The following is a 20,286-nucleotide window of genomic DNA, read 5'->3' as shown; positions in this document are numbered from 1 at the left end:
TTTTTCTGTTATTGATTTCTAGTTTTGTTGCCTTGTGGTCTGAGAAGATGCTTTGTAATATTTCGATGTTTTGGATTCTGCAAAGGTTTGTTTTATGACCTAGTATGTGGTCTATTCTAGAGAAGGTTCCATGTGTGCTAGAAAAGAAAGTATACTTTGCAGCAGTTGGGTGGAGAGTTCTGTATAAGTCAATGAGGTCAAGTTGGTTGATTGTTGTAATTAGGTCTTCCGTGTCTCTATTGAACTTCTTACTGGATGTCCTGTCCTTCTCTGAAAGTGGCGTGTTGAAGTCTCCTACTATAATTGTGGAGGTGTCTATCTCACTTTTCAATTCTGTTAAAATTTGATTTATGTATCTTGCAGCCCTGTCATTGGGTGTGTAAATATTTAATATGGTTATGTCTTCCTGATCAATTGTCCCTTTTATCATTATGTAGTGTCCTTCTTTATCCTTTGTGGTGGATTTAAGTCTAAAGTCTATTTTGTCAGAAATTAATATTGCTACTCCTCTTCTTTTTTGCTTATTGTTTGCTTGATATATAGTTTTAGTTTGTTCATGTCTCTAAGTCTAAGGTGTGTCTCTTGTAGGCAGCATATAGATGGATCGTGTTTCTTTATCCAGTCCGAGACTCTTTGTCTCTTTATTGGTGCGTTTAGTCCATTTACATTCAGCGTAATTATAGATAAGTGTTTAGTGTTGTCATTTTGATGCCTTTTTATGTGTGTTGTTGACAATTTCATTTTTCCACACACTTTTTTGTGCTGAGACGTTATTCTTATTAAATTGTGAGATCCTCATTTTCGTAGTGTTTGACTTTATGTTTGTTGCGTTGTTACATTTTTCTTGGCTTTTATCTTGAGTTATGGAGTTGTTATACCTCTTTGTGGTTACCTTATTATTTACCCCTATTTTTCTAAGTAAAAACCTAACTTGTATTGTTCTATATCGCCTTGTATCACTCTCCATACAGCAGTTCTATGCCACCTGTATTTAGTCCCTCTTTTTGATTATTGTGATCTTTTACATATTGACTTCAGTGATTCCCTGTTATGAGCATTTTTGTTTTTAATTAATCTTAATTTTGTTTTGTGATTTCCCTATTTGAGTTGGTATCAGGATGTTCTGTTTTGTGACCTTGTGTTGTGCTGGTATCTGATATTATTGGTTTTCTGACCAAACAATATCCTTTAGTATTTCTTGTAGCTTTGGTTTGGTTTTTGCAAATTCTCTAAACTTGTGTTTATCTGTAAATATCTTAATTTCGCCTTCATATTTCAGAGAGAGTTTTGCTGGATATATGACCCTTGGCTGGCAGTTTTTCTCCTTCAGTGTTCTGTATATGTCGTCCCATTCCCTTCTTGCCTGCATGGTTTCTGCTGTGTAGTCTGAACTTATTCTTATTGATTCTCCCTTGAAGGAAACCTTTCTTTTCTCCCTGGCTGCTTTTAAAATTTTCTGTTTATCTTTGGTTTTGGCAAGTTTGATGATAATAAGTCTTGGTGTTTTTCTTTTTGGCTCAGTTTTAAATGGGGTTCGATGAGCATCTTGGAGAGATATCCTTTCATCTTCCATGATGTCAGGGAAGTTTTCTGTCAGGAGATTTTCAACTATTTTCTCTGTGTTTTCTGTCCTCTCTCCCTGTTCTGGGACTCCAATCACACGCAAGTTATCCTTCTTGATAGAGTCCCACATGATTCTTAGGGTTTCTTCATTTTTTTTAATTCTTTTATCTGATTTTTTTTCAGCTATGTTGGTGTTAATTCCCTGGTCCTCCAGGTTTCCCACTCTGCATTCTAATTGCTCGAGTCTGGTCCTCTGACTTCCTATTGCGTTGTCTAATTCTGTAATTTTATTGTTAATCTTTTGGATTTCTGAATGCTGTCTCTCTATGGATTCTTGCAACTTATTAATTTTTCCACTATGTTCTTGAATAATCTTTTTGAGTTCTTCAACCGTTTTATCAGTGTGTTCCTTGGCTTTTTCTGTAGTTTGCCTTATTTCATTTGTGAGGTCATCCCCGATGTCTTGAAGCATTCTGTAAATTAGTTTTTTATATTCTGTATCTGATAATTCCAGGATTGTATCTTCATTTGGGAAAGATTTTGATTCTTTTGTTTGGGGGTTTGTAGAAGCTGTCATGGTCTGCTTCTTTATGTGGTTTGATATGGACTGCTGTCTCAGAGTCATCACTGGGAAACTAGTGTTTCCAGAAAATCCGCTAAAAAAAAATGCAGTCAGATCCCTATCAGAACTGCCTTTGGATTATAACCTCAACCTTGTTCCCTGTAAGGATGAAAGTCTGTGATTTGGATCATATATGTTTGGCTGTAGCTGGTTCTGTGTTTTTAGTCCAATTAGGGATGGATTTTTGGTCCCTGGGTTTTTTGTGGTTCCTTCTCTCAGGCTGGAAGAGTGGGTTAGGAAAAGACCAAAAGAAAAAAAAAAAGAAAGAAAAAGGGGGAAAAGCAAAGCCGCCGCAGAACCGGAGCCCTTCTCCCTCTGGCTCAGGAAATTCCAATGTTAATGAAGCCACCTGGGGAGGGTGGGGGAGGGATCAGAGAGATAGGAGAGCAGCACCTCGGGATATAGCCAGAGTTGCTTGTCTTGCTTGGAATCACTATTTTATCTGAGATTCCCGAGGAGCGTGTCGTCTATGTGTGCTGGCTGTGTGGAGATTGCCCCCGGGGATCTGGCCCGCTGAAGCCGCGGTCAAATCCTCCGCTGCCAGTCCAACGCCCAGCGTCAAGATTCCCCTGCTGGGAGGCTGCACTCCCGACTCCAAAATCAGTCGCTGCCTCCTGGGACTTCTGGTCCTGCCAGCCGCGTCACCGTGCCACCCTCACGGACCCGCTGGGCCCCCTCCCGGGGATAGTTCAGGGGAGTAGCGCTGCTCCCCGTGCTTGCGCCCTGACAGCCCCCAGTCAAATGCCCGGCGGCAAGATTCCCCGGCTGGGACGCTGCTCTCCCAGCTCCAAGACCAGTCACTGCCTCCCGGGGACTTCTCCCACCGGCTGCGTCGCCACATCACCCGCGCGGACCGGCTGGGCCCCCTCCCAGGGTGAGTTCAGGGGGGTAGGGCTGCGCCCCTTGTTTGCGCCGTCAGCTCCCCTGGGCCCTGACCTAAACTGGGCACCAAGGTTACCTGACTGGGACGCTGGCTCCAGGCTCCGAAAACAGTCGCTGCTTCCCCGTAGTTGTTCGTTTTCCATCTCTAAATCTGTGTTTGTTGTTCAGGGTTCATAGATTGTTATGTATGTGATCTATGCACTTGTTTTTCCGAGTCTTTGTTGGAAGAGGGATCCGAGGTAGCGTATACCTAGTCTGCCATCTTGGCCCCGCCTCTGTTTGCTGGTTTTTTGTTGAGAATTTTTACATCAGTATTCATAACGAATACTGCTGGCTAGTTTACTTTTCTTCTGGTGTCTTTGTCTAGTTTTGGTATCAAAGTTATTTCTATGGACTGAATTGTGTCCCTCATAAATATACATTGTAAGTCCTAGCCTCTATGCCTGTAGTTTTAATCCCATTTGTGAATGGGTTGTCTTTGTTTATTGTTAATGAGGCAAGATTAGCGTAGGATGTGTCTTGAGTCAAGCTCTTTTGAGATATAAAAAAAGCAAGCGTGAGAAGCAGAGATGGGTAGAGAGATATGCTAAGGCACATGAGGATTGCCCAGGAGAAGAAGCTCAAAAAAGATAAAGACCTTCCTTCAGAGCTGACAGAAAGAGAAAGCCTTCCCCTAGAGCTGATACACTGAACTCGGATTTCTAAGATAATTTCTTTTTGTTAAACCCATTCACTTGTGATATTTCTGTTTATAGCAGCATCAGATAATTAAGACAGAATTTGGTAATGGGAATTGGGGGCTGCTCTAACAAATACCAAAAATGTGGAAGCAGTTTTGAAGTTGTGTAATGGGTGGAGGCTGGAAGAGTTTTAAGGTTTTAACGGTAAAAGCCTAGATTGCCTTGAAGAAATTGTTTGTTCTATTATGGACATTAAAGGCAAATCTGGTGAGTGCTCAGATGGAAGTGAGGAGACTTACAAAGAAGGTCTCTGTTGTCTTAGAGAATGGCACAAACAACAGAACATCGCTAGAAATGTGGATGTTAAATGTGCTTCTACTGAGACTTTAAAAGAAAATGATGAAAATGTGGTTGGATAATGGAGGAAGGGTAATGCTTTTTATGTACCGGCAAAGAACTTGTGTGAATTATGTTCAAACGTTTACAAGAAGGTAGAACTTTTAAGTTATGAACTTGGATATCTGGCTGGAGAGAATTCTAAGAAAGATCTTAAAGGGGACACATATTTTCTCCTTGCCACTTAAGTAAAATGCAAGAGGAAAGAGATGGACTTAAAAATGAACTGTGCAAACTGCAAACAGAACGTAAAGATTTGTAAAGTTCTTTTGTACAAACTAAGTACATATGTCCAACAATTTTCACCAAGGACATGGCTACACAACCTTTTGTTAAAGAGCTTAAGCCTGTGACTGATGGATCTAACCAACTACCACAGTGGAAAACCCATCAGCTTAGACTGACAGAGAAAGAACGTAAAGAAAGAACTCTGCCTCTTGGAATTCTTCAGGTAGGAAACAGGCCAAAGGAGCTACATCTGTTATTGTCCAAGAAGAGAAAAGAACCATCCCTGGAGTAGCTCAGAAATCAACAGAACTGTTGGAAGGAGCACAGGAAGCAGAGCTGCCTCCATCTCAAAGGATAGGGCCACAGGTCTCAAAGAGTGGAGCCATGGCCTCCGGGATCTCAAAGAGAAGAGCCACATCCTCCTTCCTAGCTTTCAGAGTCATGTGCTCATCGACTCTGTTCCTGTGTAGGGCTGCTATTTAGTTTTGCCAGGAGGATGGGGCTGCTGCCCACAGTTGAGGAAGTGGAGCTGCCGTGTCTAAGTAGCAGCAAATTGAGCCTGCCACGGCCAAGTGGATGGGTTGCCACTGAGATGTACTAGGAAAGTAAAGAAAAAAAAGTAGGGCTGCCCAAATTCAAGAGAGTGGAGTTGTCATCCCAGTGAGCCGCAAAAGCAAAGCTGAAGCCCAAGTCCAAGGTACCTCCAACCAGAATCCAGAGAGAATGGCCAATACGCAGAGTCATTGCCCAGATGGTCCCAAAGAACAGAGGATTATCTTCAAGCCTTGAGAGGTAATGTAACTTGTTCTGCTGGATTTTGGACTTGCTTTGTGCCTGTTATCCCTTTTTTTCCTTCAGTTTCTCATATTTGTAATGAAAATGTCTACCTCTGCATGCAGCACCATTGTACTTTGGACAGAAATAACTTGTGTTCTAGCATTCACAGGTTCACAGATGAAGGGGAATTTTACCCCAGGAGGTGATACACCTAAAGTCTCACCCATATTTGATTGAGATGATTCAGAAGATGAACTTTTGTACTTGGAGTTGATTTAAGACTTCTGGGATGATGTGATGGGGTGACTGTGTTTTTCATGCAGCAAGCATATGAATTTGGGGGGCTGTCCTAGTCATTTAGTCTTGCTATAACAGAAATGTCACAAGTGGATGGCTTTAACAAAGAGAAATCTATTCTCCCACAGCCTAGTAGGCTACAAGTCCAAATTCAGGGCGTCATCTCCAGGGGAAGGCTTTCTTTCTGTGTCGGCTCTGGAGGAAGGTACTTGTCATCAGTCTTCCCCTGGTCAAGGAGCTTCTCAGCACAGGGACCCAGGTCCAAAGAATGCGCTTTTCTCCTGGCTCTTGTTTCTTGATGGTATGAAGTCCCCATGTTTTTGCTCACTTCCCTTTCCTTTTATCTCTTGTAAGGTAAAATATGATGCAGGACACAATCCAGGGAAACTCCCTTTACATTGGATCTTGAATGTGACGTGGGTAAGGCGTTACATCCAACCCTAACCCTCTTTAACATAACCTAATCTTGCCTCATTAAACCATAGGCAGAGATTAGGATTTACGACACATAGGAAAATCACATCAGATGACAAAATGGTGGACAATCATACAAAACTGAGGCTCATGACCTAGCCAAGTTGATAGATATTTTTTTGGGGGGAGCACAGTTCAGTCCATGACAGGGGCCAAAGCGTGGAATGTTATGGATTGAATTGTGTCTCCCAAAATTTGCATTGTAAATCTTAGTCTCTATGCCTGTGGTTATAATCCTTCTGGAGAATGGGTTGTCTTTGTTATGTAAAAGAGGCATGATTAGTGTAGGATGTGTCTTGAGTCCATCTCTTTTGAGATATGAAAGAGATTAAACAAGCAAGCCAGAGAAACACAGACTGGGCAAGAGCAATGCCAAGTCACATGAAGATTGCCCAGGAGCAGAAGCTCAAAAGAGACGGGGACCTTCCTTCAGATCCAACAGAGAAACCCTTCTCCTAGAGCCAGCACCCTGAATTTCAACTTCTAGGCTCCTAAACTGTGAGAAAATGAGTTTCTGTTTCTTAAAGCCATCCATTTGTGGTATTTCTATTATAGCAACACTAGGTAACTAAGATAATTGTGTTTCCTTCATAGAATAAATTATGGAGTATTCCTTTCTTCTCTATGTTTTGGGAGAAGTTTAAACAGGATTGGTGTCAATTCTTGAAATGTTTGGTAGAATTCCCCAGTGATGCCATCTGGCCGGGGACTTTTTTTGTTGGGACGTTATTGATCACTAATTTAATGTCTTCACTTGTTATGGTTCTGTTGAGACTTTCTATATCCTCTTGAGTCATTTTGGGTAGTTGTGTCATCCTAAGAATTGGTCCATTTCATCTAGGTTATTCAGATTGTTGCCATACAGTTGTTCATAATATTCTGTCATAGTTTTTTTTACTTCTATCGAAACTGTTGTAATGTTTCCTCTTTCAGTTCTTATTTTGGTTATTTGTATATTTTCTCTCTTTTTTTTCTTTGTCAGTCTAGCTAATGGTTTGTCAGTTTTTTTTCAATTTTTTCAGAGAACCAGTTTGTGGTGTTATTGGTTCTCTATTGTTTTTCTGTTTTCAATTTTATTTACACTCTGATCTTTGTTCCTTCCTTTCTTCTGACAGGTTTAGGTTAGTTTGTTCTTCTTTTCCTGGTTCCTGGAGTTGTTGAGTTAAGCTGGTTTTTTTAAAAAAAAAATCTGTCTTCTTTTTTTATGTAGGCATTTATTGCTATAAGTTTCCCTCAGAGTACTGTCTACACTGCATCCCGTAACTTTTGGCATGTTGTACTTTCATTTTCACATGACTGTAAGAAATTTGTGATTTCTGTTTTGATTTCATCCTTCACCAATTGGTAGTTTAATGGTGTGTTGTTTAATTTCCCATGAGTTTGTGTATTTTCCAGGTTTTTTTTTTTTTTCTATTATTGATTTCCAGTTTCACTCTATTGTGCTTGGAGAAAATACTTTATATGATTTCAGTCTTTTAAAATGTGTTGAGACTTGCTTCTTATCCTAACACGTGGTGTATCCTGGAGAATGACCCATGTGCACTGTAGTAGAATGTATATTGTGCTGTTGTTGGTTAGAGTATTCTATATATGTCTGTAAAGTCTAGTTTGTTTATAGTATCATTCAGGTCCTCTGTTTCCTTGTTGACCTTCTTTCTAGATGTTCTATCCAATACTGAAAGTCTGCAACTATTATTGTGGTGGTATCTCTTTCTCCCTTCAGTTCTATCAGTGTTTGCTTTACATACTTAGATGCTCACTATTGACTGCATATGTATATGATTGTTAAATTTCCTTGATGAATTGACACTTTTATCAGTATATAACGTCCATTTTTGCCTCTTCTAACAGATTTTGTATTAAAGCCTACTGTGTTTGATGTTAAGATTGCCACCCCAGCTCTCTTTTTGCAATTATTTGCATGGAATATTTGTTTCTATCTGTGACGGTTAAGATTGTATGTCAGCTTGGCTGGACCATGATTCTCAGTGTTTCGGCAGTTGTGTAATGTTATGATTGCTTCCCTGTTGAAATGTGATATGTGATCACCTCAATGATGGAATCTGCTGCATGGTACCAGTAGGGGTGGGGCTTGTGGTGGCTTACCACCCGCTCATTGTGGTGGCTCACTGCCCACTCAGCCTTCATCTCTCTGTCATCCGCCACCTATTTCCTTCCTGCTCACCTTGCAAAGGTTGTTGGCTTGTTCTGGATCTAGCAGCTCTCTCTTGACTGACCTCTGGTTCTTACTTGTCCATCTTGGGATTTAGTTGATCTTCACAGCCTGCAAGCAAGAGTCCTGCTCCCAGACCTGCCTATCTTGGGTTTGCCAGCCCCTCCAGCTACTTGAATCAGGAGAAACTTTTCAGTCTTGCCTGCTGGACTTGGGGAATCCTCAACCTTCACAGCCTGTGAGCGGAAGCCCTACTCTCCAACCTGCTTATCTTTGGTTCATCAGTTTCTGTGGCTCTGTGAATTGGGAAAGGCTTGTATCCTGATCCAAGGACTTGGGATGTTCCAACCCCTACGATCGCATGAGCTGTTTCCTTGATATAAATCTCTCTCTATATATTTATACGCTTTACTGGTTTTGCTTCTTTAGAGAACCCAGCCTAAGACACCATCCTTTAACTTTCAAACTATTTCTGTCCTTGGGTCTAAGGTGTGTGTCTTGATCATGTTTTTATCCATTTTGCCACTCTCTGCTTTTTGATTAGAACATTTAGCCCATTTACATTCACTGTAATTACTGATAAGAACTGACTTAATTCTACCAGTTTGTTATTTGTTTTTTACGTGCCTTAAGTCTTCTTTGTCTTTTTCCTTTACTACCGCTTGCTTTTGTGTTTTCTTGGTTTATTATAGTGATCCATTTTGGTTACTTCTTCCTTTCCCTCTGTGCATGGTTTTTAAATATTTTCTTAGTGATTACCATGAGTATTGCACTTAACAGCTTGTATTTATAACATCCTAGGGTAAATTGGTACCAACTTAACTTCAGTAACATACTACAACTTCTATACCTATATCATTCCTTCCATGATAACTATTTTGTTGTTGTTGTCACTGATAAAGTCTATATATTTTATGTGCCCTGTAACATAATTTTGTCCTTACTTTTTATACATTCGTTATTTAAAAGCATGAAGGTCAAAACAGTTAGAATTATTAAGCATTAATACTTATTACTAGCCATTATGCTTGTCCATGCAGTTCCCTTTTTTATGACTCTTTCTTTGCATGTATGGTTTTGGATTACTTTCCAGTGTCTTTTCCCTTCCCTCTACAGAACTCCTGTTAGTATCTCTTGTAGGGCAGGTCTGGTGGATATGAAGTCTCTCAAGTACTTTTTGTCTTGAAATGTTTTGATTTCACCCTCATTCCTAAAGGTTCAGTTTTGCCTGGTATAATATTCTTGGCCCATAGTTTGTTTCGTTTTGTTTTAGTTTCAGCACTTTAAATATATTGTTTCATTGCCTTCTGGCCTTCAGTGTTTCTGAAGAGAAGTCAGCACTCACTCTTATTGGTGATCATTTGTATGTGACTGTTTGATTCTCTTCACTGCTTTCAGGATTCTCACTTTCTCTTTACTTTTTGAGAGCCTAACTATGATATGTTTTGGTGTAGATCTCTTTGGGTTTATCCTGCTTGAGGTTCTTTGAGCTTTTTGTATTTGTATATCCATGTCCTTGTCAGGTTTGGAAAATTTTGTCATTGTTTCTTCAAATATCCTTTCTGTCACTTTCTCTCATTTCCTTCTTGAATTCCCATGATGGATATATTAGGTCTCTTATTATTGTCCCGTAATTCCATTAAAGTGTGCTCATCCTTCTGGAGCCTCTGTTCTTGTTGCTCTTAAGCCGTTGAAATTTTGACTGTCTTATCCTCTAATTTGCTGATTCTTTCTTTTCTGTGATTAAATCTCTTGTTAAATCCTTTCACTGTGTTACTCATTTCAGTTCTTGTCTCTATCAGCTGCAGTATTTCTGTTTGGTTTCTTTTTTTTTTTCAGATCCTCAAATTCTTCTTGCATTGTTTCCCTTATTTCTTTTAGATCTCTGTCTGTTTTCCCTTATCTCTTTAATTAAGGTTAAAATTGTTGTATTGCATAATTCCATTCTTTTCATTTTTTGGTCTTCCAAAGACACACTTTCACTCCTTCATCATGCTCATTTGGATTGGCCATCATTTCTTTCCTCCATGTATCTTAGAATTTTTGTTGGGTCATTGAAATTTTATTGTAATTGTTAGGTGCTGTCAAGTTGGTTGTGATTCATAGCGACCCTATGTACAACAGAACGAAACAACGTCCAGTCCTGTGCCATCCTCACAATCATTGCTATGTTTGAGTGCATTGTTGCAGACACCCTATCAATCCACCAAGTCAAGGTCTTCATTTTTTTCACTATCTTTTTTTTTTTATCTTACCAAGCGTGATGTCGATCTCCAGGGACTGTTCCCTCCTGATAACATATCCAAAGTATGTGAGACAAAGTGTCACCATGCTCAATTCTAAGGAGCATTATTCTGGCTGTACTTCCTCCTAGATAGATTGGCTCATTCTTTTGGCCAAATAAAACAAACCCAAACTCATTGCTGTCAAGTTGATTGCGACTCACAGTGACACTATAGGACAGAGTAGAACTGCCCTATAGGGTTTTCAAGGAATGGCTGGTGGATTCGAGCTGCCAATATTTTGGTTAGCAGCTGAACTCTTAACCACTGTGCTACCAGGGCTCCACCATTCTCTTGGGAGTCCATGGTGTATTTAACATTCTTTGCCAACACCACAATTCAAATGTGTCGATTCATCTTTGGTCTTCCTTATTCATTGTCCAGCTTTGAGGCAAATGAAAAGACCATGGCTCGGGTCAAGTGCCCCTTAGTCTTCAAAGTGACATCTTTGCTTTTCAACACTTAAAAGAGGTCTTTTTGCAGCAGCTTTATAGGGTTGGTATGAGTGGGAATTGACTCGATGGCACTGGGTTTGGTTTTGGTTTGGTTGCGCAGTGCAATATGGTGTTTCTTTTCTCGATTGCTGTTTCCATGGTTATTGATTGTGGATCCAAATAAAAAGAAATCCTTAAAAACTTCAATATTTTTGCCATTTATCATGGTAATATTTATTGAATCAGTTGTGAGGATTTTTTTTTAATGGTAAATTGTAATCTATTCTGAAGGCTGTAGTCTTTATACTTCGTCAGTAAATACTTCAAGATTTCTTCACTTTCAGCAAGCAGGTTGTGTCATCTGCTTATTGCTGCCTGATGAGTTTTCCTCCAATGCTGATGACACGTTCTTCTTCATATAGTACAGCATCTTGAATTATTTGCTCTGCACGAAGACTGAATATGTGTGGTGAAAGGATACAACCCTGGTGCACACCTTTCCTGATTTTTAAACCACACAGTATCCCCTTGCTCAGTTTGAATGACTTCCTCTAGCTCTACATACAGGTTCCACATTAGCACAATTAAGTGTTTTGGAGTTCCCATTCTTCACAATGTTATCCATAATTTGTTATGATCCACACAGTCAAATGCCTTTGCATAGTCAATAAAACACAGGTAAACATTGTTCTGGTATCCTCTCTTTTCAGCCAAGATGCATCTCTCTTCAGCAATGCTACCGTTTGTTCCATATCCTTTTCTGAATCTTGCTTGAATTTTTGGCAGTTTCCTGTTGATGTTCTACTGCTACCGTTTTTGAATTATCTTCAGCAAAAATTTACTGGTATGTGATATTATTGTTCAAAAATTTTCCCATTCTGTTGGATCCCCTTTCTTTGGCATCGAACAAATATAGATCTCTTCCAGTTTCCTGGACAGGTGGCTGTCTTCTAAATTTCTTGGCATAGATGAGTGAGCACTTCTAGCCATGTATCCATTTTTTGTAACACATCAGTTGGTATCAGTCAATTCCTGGAGCTTCGTTTCTTTTTACTATGCCTTCAGTGCAAGTGCAGCTTGGACTTCTTCCTTCAATGCTCTCAGTTCCTGATCATATGGCACCTCCTGAAACGGTTGGACATTGAACAAATTTTTTTTGTTCAGTGACTCTAAATTCCTTCCTTCTTCTTTTGTTACTTCCTTTGTTGTTCGATATTTTCCCCATAGAATCCTTCATCTCAAAGCTTGAATTTTTTCTTCGGTTCTTTCAGGTGGAGAAATGCTGACTGTGCTCTTCCCTTTTGGTTGTCTAACTATAGGTCTTTGCACATTTCATTATAATACTTCATTTTGTCTTCTCGAGTTGCCCTTTCAAAGCGACTCTTCAGCTCTTTTACTTCATCATTTCTTCCATTTGCTTTAGCTACTCTACATTCAAGAGCGAGTTTCAGAGACTCTTCTAAAATCGATTTTGGTCTTTTCTTTTTTTCCTGTCTTTTTAATAACCTTTGACTTTCTTCATGTATGATGTCCTTGATGTCATCCCTCAACTCGTCTGGTCTTCAGTTAGATGAGTTACCCATCTCTTGTTGGTTCCAGAGCGCCAGTGGCCCTGTGGTAGTTTGGGGAGCAGTCTCCACTTAGATGACTTGTCTTCTGATTCCACTTTAGGGATCCTTCTGTAGTTAGTTCTATCAGTTACCTGGTGGAGGAGGGGTTGTCACACTCCAAATGAACCCCCATGGAGGGTCTGCACTGTTGCTCTCAGAGCTTACCCTGAAGTATGTTGACTTTGGGTGTAGCCTCCACTAAAAAAGTCTGCTTACCACACAGCAGCTTCCATCAGCAGTCCTCAACACCAACTGCAAAGTGGAGCAGACAGACCTGAACTAGTCCCCAAAGAGTTCTGTCTTGTTGGCTTCCGAAGTCAGACCTATGGGGTGCACAGGACAGGAGATAAGAGCGCTGACTATGGGAGCAGACTCTACTGCAGGGACCTTCTGTAGCAATTTGAAACAACAAACCATTACCAGGTGGGGGAGGTGGTGCCACACTTCAATTGGATCTCCGGAAAGGTCTGCCTTGTTGCTATCAGAACCTACCCCCCATCCCGTAGATTGTTGGCTTCGAGTGCAGCCTCCACTCAAACACCTGCTTCCTACCATACAGTAGCCTCAGTCAGAAGTCCTAAGTGCTGACCAGAAGTGGTAACAGATTAACCCAAATTAATACCCAAGGAGGTCTGATCCTGTTGATTTCAGAGGACTGAGCCATGGGATGTGCAGGGAAGCAGGTAGTGTGCTGACTGTGGGAAAAGACTACTGCAGAGTGTCTTCTGTAGCAGTTCACAGCAGTCTTGCAGTTGACAGCATCTGGGTGGGGGAGGGGCTCTCATTCTCCAAACAGACCCCCAAAGAGGTGTGCCTTGTTGCTCTCAGAGCCTCACCCACAGTAGTATGGTGACTGTGGGTGTAGTCTGTACTCAAGATGCCTGCTTTCTAACACACAGGCAATAGTCCTTAGCACCAACCAGAAGGGGAGCAGACAGACCCAAACTGTCCCCCTGGAATGTCTGTCCCATTGATTACAGTGGTATGAGCTAGGCGTGTGCTAGGAGGCGGGTAGAGTGTTGCTTCTGAAAGCCAACTCCAACACAGGACACCTTCTGTACCCATTTGCAAAAACCTTGCTGCTAAGGGTTTCCAGGTGGGGGAGGTGCTGAAACCCTCCAAAGTGACCTCTGAGAGGTCTGTCTTATTGATTTTAGAGTGGGAGCTTTGGTTCCTGTCTCTTTGTTCAGCTACAGTGTGTAGTGGTTAGGGAAGCAGTCTCTTTGCTGGGGCCACTTCCTGGTTCACAGCAACCTGTGCCCACTTGGCTGGTGGGGATGGGTAAGGACGGTGGAAGAAGTGATTTTCCTGTCATACTCGACTTGTTCATTTGTTCATTCTTGCCTGTCTACGGTTCCCTGTTGCTTTTCTCTCTTCCCGATTCAGAATTCCTCAAAAATGAGTGTCATTTATTTTTCTTTCTTTCTGTGTGTGTGTGTGTGTGTGTGAGGGAAGAAACAATGGCCTGTTCGTGCCACCATCGTTCAGAATCCCATAGGGTTTTTAATGTTTTAATGGATGATTTCCCTGGAAGTAGATTGCCAGGGTTTTCTTCCAAGTTGCCATTGGGTAGACACAAACCTCCAACCTTTCGTTTTGCCGTGGAGTGCTCAACTGTTTGCACTACTTAGGGACCCCCTTCCTGTGTTAGGTGGAGGTCATTCTGCTGCTACTCTTGCAAGGGCCCTTTGGGGGCTGAGCAAGATAATGTGTCTGTAACCTCAACACCCTCAAGGTCTGAAGAGTGAGGAGGGGTATCTCTGTTACCCTGACCACTCTGCACTGAATTCCTGCCCCTCTGTCTCTGTGCTCACAGCTCAGTGCTCAGGCTGGTAGCACCTCTAGGCCCCAGATTACCACTACATGGACCAACTTCTTTCCTCCTGTCCTTCCATAACCCAAAATCCAGTGCCATCGAGTCGATTCTGACTCATAGCGACCCTATAGGACAGAGTAGAACTGCCCCATAGAGTTTCCAAGGAGTGCCTGGCGGATTTGAACTTCCTTCCATACGCCTGCTAAAAACCTTCTTACTGGGTGTTACTACTTTAATGAGTAACGTGGTGGTAGGAACGTTACATCCACCCTGTTGGCTGTTCTACTTCTGGCCTCTGCTGGGCTCTCTCTGTCCCATTTGACTTCATGAACAGAATGGCCTCTCCTCCTACATGCCACAGAGCAGCAACAACCCCAGGCTGCTGTGTGTAATCAGTCACGATCCACAGTTTGGGGATAACTTAGTGGAGTTGTAGCAGAGTCCAAGGCAGGAAATCCCAAACAGTATACAACTAACAGTTTCCCTTGGCTGCTTTGAATTCTACCTGTTGCTAAAGCTCACTCTTCCTAGTAAGTTACCACTGATAAACTAGAATGCCCAGGTGTTCAAGTACACACTTTGGGGTGGAGAGAAAGATTTTTACTGGATGGGCGATTCACATCTTCAGGCCCTCCAGAGAGTCAAATTTGAATCATCTATAGAAGTGAGGTGGCGTAGTGGTTAAGTGCTACAGCTGCTAACCCAAGAGTCGGCAGTTCAAATCCGCCAGGCGCTCCTTGGAAACTCTACGGGGCAGTTCTACTCTGTCCTATAGGGTCGCTATGAGTCGGAATCGACTCGATGGCACTGGGTTTGGTTTTTGATTTATAGGAGTGAGGGAGAAGATCTGAGGTCTAATTAGTCTTACTTTTTAATTAACAGCTTTATTGTGGCATAATCCACACATAATAAAAGTTCTCTTATTGTGTAAAATTCAATGGTCTTTAGTTTATTCACAGAGTTGTGTAAACATTATTGTTAGCTGCTCATGGTGACCCGAGCACAATGGTATTGAACCACTGTGATCAACAGGATTTTCCTTACTGATTTTTTAAGTATATCCCCAGGCCCTTCTTCCTAGTCTGTTTTAGTCTGGAAGCTTCACTGAATCCTGTATAGCATCATAGCTACATGCAATCCTCCACTGACAGATGGGTGGTGGCTGCTCTCGGGGACCTTGACCGGGAGTGGAACCCAGTTCACACGAATGCAGGGCAAGAATTCTGCCCCTGAACCACCACTGCCTTCTGTGCCATCATCGTTGTTAGCTGTCTTCAAGTCAGATCAACCTCTTGGCGACTCACGTGCAACCATTACCATAATCTAACTCCAGAACATTTTCTTTACTAAAAAATAAACTTTATAAGTATAAGCAGTCTCTTTCCATTCCCCACTCCCTCTGCTCTAGACTCTGACAACCACTAATCTGCTTTCCATCTCTATGGATTTGCCTATCTTGGACATTTCATATAAATGGAGTCATACATAGTGTTTGGTGTCTGGGTCATTCATTGTAGATGACCATGTTTTCATTGTTCATCTATGTTGCAGCATGAAGTAGTACTTCGTTATTTTTATGGCTGAATAGTATTCCGTTGTTTGTGTATATACCACATTTTGTTTATCCATCCATCAGTTGATGGACATTTGGGTCGTTTTCAGTTTTTGGCTATCATATATAGTGCTGCTATGAACATGTGTGTACAAGGGTTTCCGTGGGTATATGTGCATTCATCTACAAAGTACCACAACCTGGGTGGCTTAAAACAACAGAAATTTATTCTCTCACACTTTTGGAGTCTAGAGATCTGAAATCAAGGTGGGGGAGGGGCCATGCTCCTCTGAAGGGTCTAGGGGAGAATACTTCCTTGACTCTTCCAACTTCTGGTGGTTCCAGGAGTTCTTTGGCTTGTGCCAGCGGAACTCCAGACTCTGCCTCTGTCTTCACATGCTCTTCTTCTCTGTGTTGTTGCTTATGTCTTGCCCTCATCGCATATTGATGTCAGTCACTGGATTTAAGTACTACCCTAAATTCAGTATGATTTGTTCTTGAGAGCCTTCCCTACAATGCCCCTAATTCTAAATAAGGTCACATTCTGAGGTTATGGGTGGACATGAAATTTGAAGGGATACAATTCGATCGACTATAATGTGTTTTCAATTCTCTTGCACATATACCTAGGAGTAGAATTGCTGGGTTATATAAGTCTGTACTGAACTTTTTAAGAGCCGCCAAAATGTTTTTCATAGCAGCTGAACTATTTTGTATTCCGACCAGCAATATATGAGGTTTCCACACATTTTTATTGTTTTTCTTTTTGAATAAAGATGTTCCAGTGGGTATAGAGTTGTATCTCAGTGTGGTTTTGTGTATCTTTTCATATCTTTATTGGTCATTTGTCCATTTTCTTTGGAGAAATGTGTATTTAAATTATTTGCCCATTTTTTAATTGGAGTATTTGCTTTTTAACATTAAATTTTAAGATTTCTTTATATATTCTACATACAAGTAGAAATTATCGGATATTTCATTTTCAAATACTTTCTCACATTCTGGGAATTGTGTTTTCACTTTCTGGATGGTGTCCTTTGAAGAAAAAAAGTATTTAATTTGATGAACTCTGATTTATCTATGTTTTTCTTTTGTTACTTATACTTCGGTGTTGTACCTCATAATCCATTGCCTAAATGAGGTCACAGAGATTTAACCCTATGTTTTCTTCTAAGAGCGCTACCATCTTATCTCCTGGATTTAGATCTGTGATTCATTTTGAATTGATATTTCTCTGTTATGTGAGGTAAGGGTTCAACTTCATTCGTTTAACCTCCACCACAATTAGAATAGAGAACAATTGTTCAATCCCTTTGTAGTAATACCTAGCCACCCTCCCTGGCAGCCATAGATCTGTTCTCCATCACTTTGTCTCTCTGAGAATATTCTATGAATGGAATAATACAGTACATAATCTCCGAGACTATGAAGGAAAAGGTGTCTTCCCCTTTTGGCAACAAGGAATATTCAATTTAAGTTTTATTTACTCTTTGTGATGGTTAAGATTGCGTGTCAGCTTGGCTGGGCCATGATTCTCAGTGTTTTTCCAATTGTGTAATGTTGTGATCATTTCCCTGTTGGTGTTTGATATGTCATCACCCCCATGATGGGATCTGCTGTGAACGGCCTATCAGTTGAAAGGGAGTTTCCCTGAGCGTGTGGACTGCATCCAAATATAAGCAGACGTTCTGGCAAGGCTTGTGGACTTTTGCTCATTTTGGATCCTGTAGCTGGCTCATGTTCATCTGACCTCCAGTTCCTGGACTTGAGATAGCAGCTTACCAGCAGTCTTGCCTGCCGATGTTGGCATTCATCAATCTTCGCAGCCTGTGAGCAATAGCCCTGCTCTCTGACCTGCCAGTCTTGTGTTCGCAAGCCTCTGCAGCTACTTGAATCAGGAGAGGCCACTAACCTGACCCACAAACTTTGGATGGTCCAATGTCTACAACCATGTGAACAATATCGTTGATAAAAATCTCTCTCTCTGCATATATATATATATGTTTATATGCTTTAATGGTTTTGCTTATCTACAGAAACCAGCCTAAGAAATTTGGTACCGAGAGTGGTTCTAGAGAAACAAAATTGTCAGGATGAGTTGTCTAAATTTTTCCTCGTCTGATTGGTCTTAAAGATGTTGATGACTCTCCTTCCAGTAGTAAAGAGGCCACTACTAAACATGGCATGAGGTGGCAATTCAAATATGCAAAATAGAACCACCAATAGGCCAGGTATTGGTGAAAGACGAGGCTCTGGGTGATCGCATGTGTGATACCTTTCTACAATTTTATCATAATGAGAGGTATAAGGAAGCTGGTTGGTTGGTCCTACTTTCACTAGACAAACTGGTGAAAGAAAGATATTCACTCAGGGCTTCCGAGTCAAAGCTCAAGTGCTGCATAAATGACCTGGAAGTTTCCACTTGTGCCCTGAAAGAAAACCTTTTTGAGAACCACCACCAGTTTCCCATAGCAGTCACACCATTTTGTATTCCCACCAGCAATGTATGTTTTCTTACACTTGTTATTGTTTATCTTTTTGAATAAATGCATTCCAGTGGGTGTGAAGTGGTATCTCATTGTGGTTTTGAGTGTCTTTTCATATTGGTCATTTCTTTTCTTTGCCTATTTTTTAAATTGGGGTATTTCCTTTTTAATGTTGAATTTTAAGATTTCTTTATATATTCTAGATACAAGTCCCTTATCAGATATATAGTTTTCAAATACTTTCTGACATTCTGTGGATTATCTTTTCACTTTCTGGATGGTGTCCTTTGAGGCACAAAAATATTTCATTTGATGAAGCCTAATCTTTTTTTTTTTAATTTATCTATTTTTTCTTTTGTTGCTTATGCTTTGGTGTCATATCTAAGAATCCATTGCCTAATCTAGGTCACAAACTTTTAACCATATATTTTGTCCTAAGAGCGTTACCGTGTTAGCTCTTTTAGATCTGTGATTCATTTTGAGTTGATATTTGTATATGATGTGAGTTAGGGGGTTAAACTTCATTCTTTTTAACCTGGACCACAATCAGCATACAGAACTGTTCCCTCAGCTCAAACATCTAGTTCAATATCTTTGTAGTAATATCTGGCCACCCTACCTGGCAACCACACATCTGTCCTCCATCACTTTAGTTTCATCTCTACGAGAACATTTTATAAATGAAATTATAAATAGAGTATGTAGGTTCCTGAAACCATGGAGGAAAAGGTATCTTTCCCTTTGGCAACAGGGAAAGTTCAATTTAATTTTCATGTAACCTTATAATTGCTTTGGAGATAACACTGGAGCCATTATTCTCTGTCCTTGCACAGAGGATGTGACCCAGCTGGAGCTGGACTCACAAGGACTCCCAAGGATACATCAACCGGGCCCTGAAGTATAAAGACAATAGCTAGGACAATCTTGGAAAAACATCTTTTAGGGAACTTTTCCCATAAATCATAAACACATTGAAAGACCCAGGTACTTTCCACTCTTATCTTTTACTGAATAGTAATAATTGTTGGACCAACGAAGACCCTCCTGACTGTCCTCACGAAAACTTGTAAGAATGATTGTTAAGACAGACAATTCGAAATGTAGGATCAGAGTTTCTAGCCTATCTGTGAAAACGGTTTTGCCCATTTATAACATTAATATATACTGATAACTCCGCAATGTTCCTGGGAAAAAAGGGCAGGGAGCCAAGCTCCAACCTGTGAGTGAGGCGTCCATTCTCCCTGAGCAGGCTGAGAATCTGCTACAAAGGCTGAGGACTTGGACAAGGGGAGAATGACGACAGAGGGAAGCGCTGGAGTTTCGGGTAAGGGCTCCACCGAGACTTTGGGAGCCTGCTTTGCTTTCCAGGTGTGTTCCCAGTAAGGAAAATGAGGCCGATCACAGGACTGCGGGGCAGCACGAGGCCAGGCGTGTATGGCGCTCCCGGCTGGTGGGGTGTATGTTGCCGAGCCGAAGCCCAGGGAACCCGGCTCCACTTCAGCAGAAAAAGTTCGGTCAAAGTCGGCTTGCCGGCCAGCGACCCGGGCGGGGCATGCGCGCCAACCGGAAGTGTCTTGTTCCTAGTCTCACTCGGGCACCTCTAGGGTTTGCGGAATGGATATTTTAAGAAGAGACCTAAGAGGCGCTGGGTTTTTGTTTTTTTGAAGAGGCTGTCGCCCCAACGACTGTCGTCCGGGTCCGTGACCCGCGTGGCTCAGAAGCCGCTCCTGTGACGACGGCCAATGGGAGCCGCAGGCCGCGAGGATTCTGGGGACTGTAGTTCTGGGGGAGTCCCGCAGCCGGTGAGTGGAGGGACCGAGCGAGACCCTCAGGGTCCCCGACCCCCGGGCGTCTTTTCCCCGCGGTAAGGAGGGTCGGGAAGGGTTGGGCCTAGCGTTAGGGCCCGAGGTGGAGCTCGGCGGGAGGGGAGAGGGCCCGGCGGCGGGCGGGGGCTGCGCTCGGCGGTTCGGCGCCTTCGGTTCCGGACGCTCCATTTTAGGAGAAGGGGGCGCGG

The 20,286-nt window shown here is 41.7% G+C and overlaps 1 protein-coding gene across 8 annotated transcripts in view; it reads left to right on the top strand.

The window, feature by feature from the left end:
• LOC100676086 (zinc finger protein 343-like) overlaps positions 1 to 20,286 on the top strand; it is a 182,315-nt gene that overhangs the window by 117,184 nt on the left and 44,845 nt on the right. Inside the window, exon 1 of one of the 8 annotated variants that reach the window (XM_023538746.2) lies at positions 19,363 to 20,074. The exons of 6 other annotated variants lie outside the window; for them this stretch is intronic. The gene's annotated coding sequence lies outside the window, so the exon portion shown is untranslated. Of the gene's footprint in view, positions 1 to 19,362; positions 20,137 to 20,286 lie in introns of those variants that run through there. One more of the 8 variants, XM_023538744.2, reaches the window with a different exon arrangement.

This window comes from Loxodonta africana, chromosome 24 (assembly GCF_030014295.1).
Source record: "Loxodonta africana isolate mLoxAfr1 chromosome 24, mLoxAfr1.hap2, whole genome shotgun sequence".
Classification (NCBI taxonomy): Eukaryota; Metazoa; Chordata; class Mammalia; order Proboscidea; family Elephantidae; genus Loxodonta; species Loxodonta africana.
The sequence above is the reverse complement of the archived record's forward strand: the minus strand, read 5'-3'. Positions and strand labels throughout refer to the sequence as shown.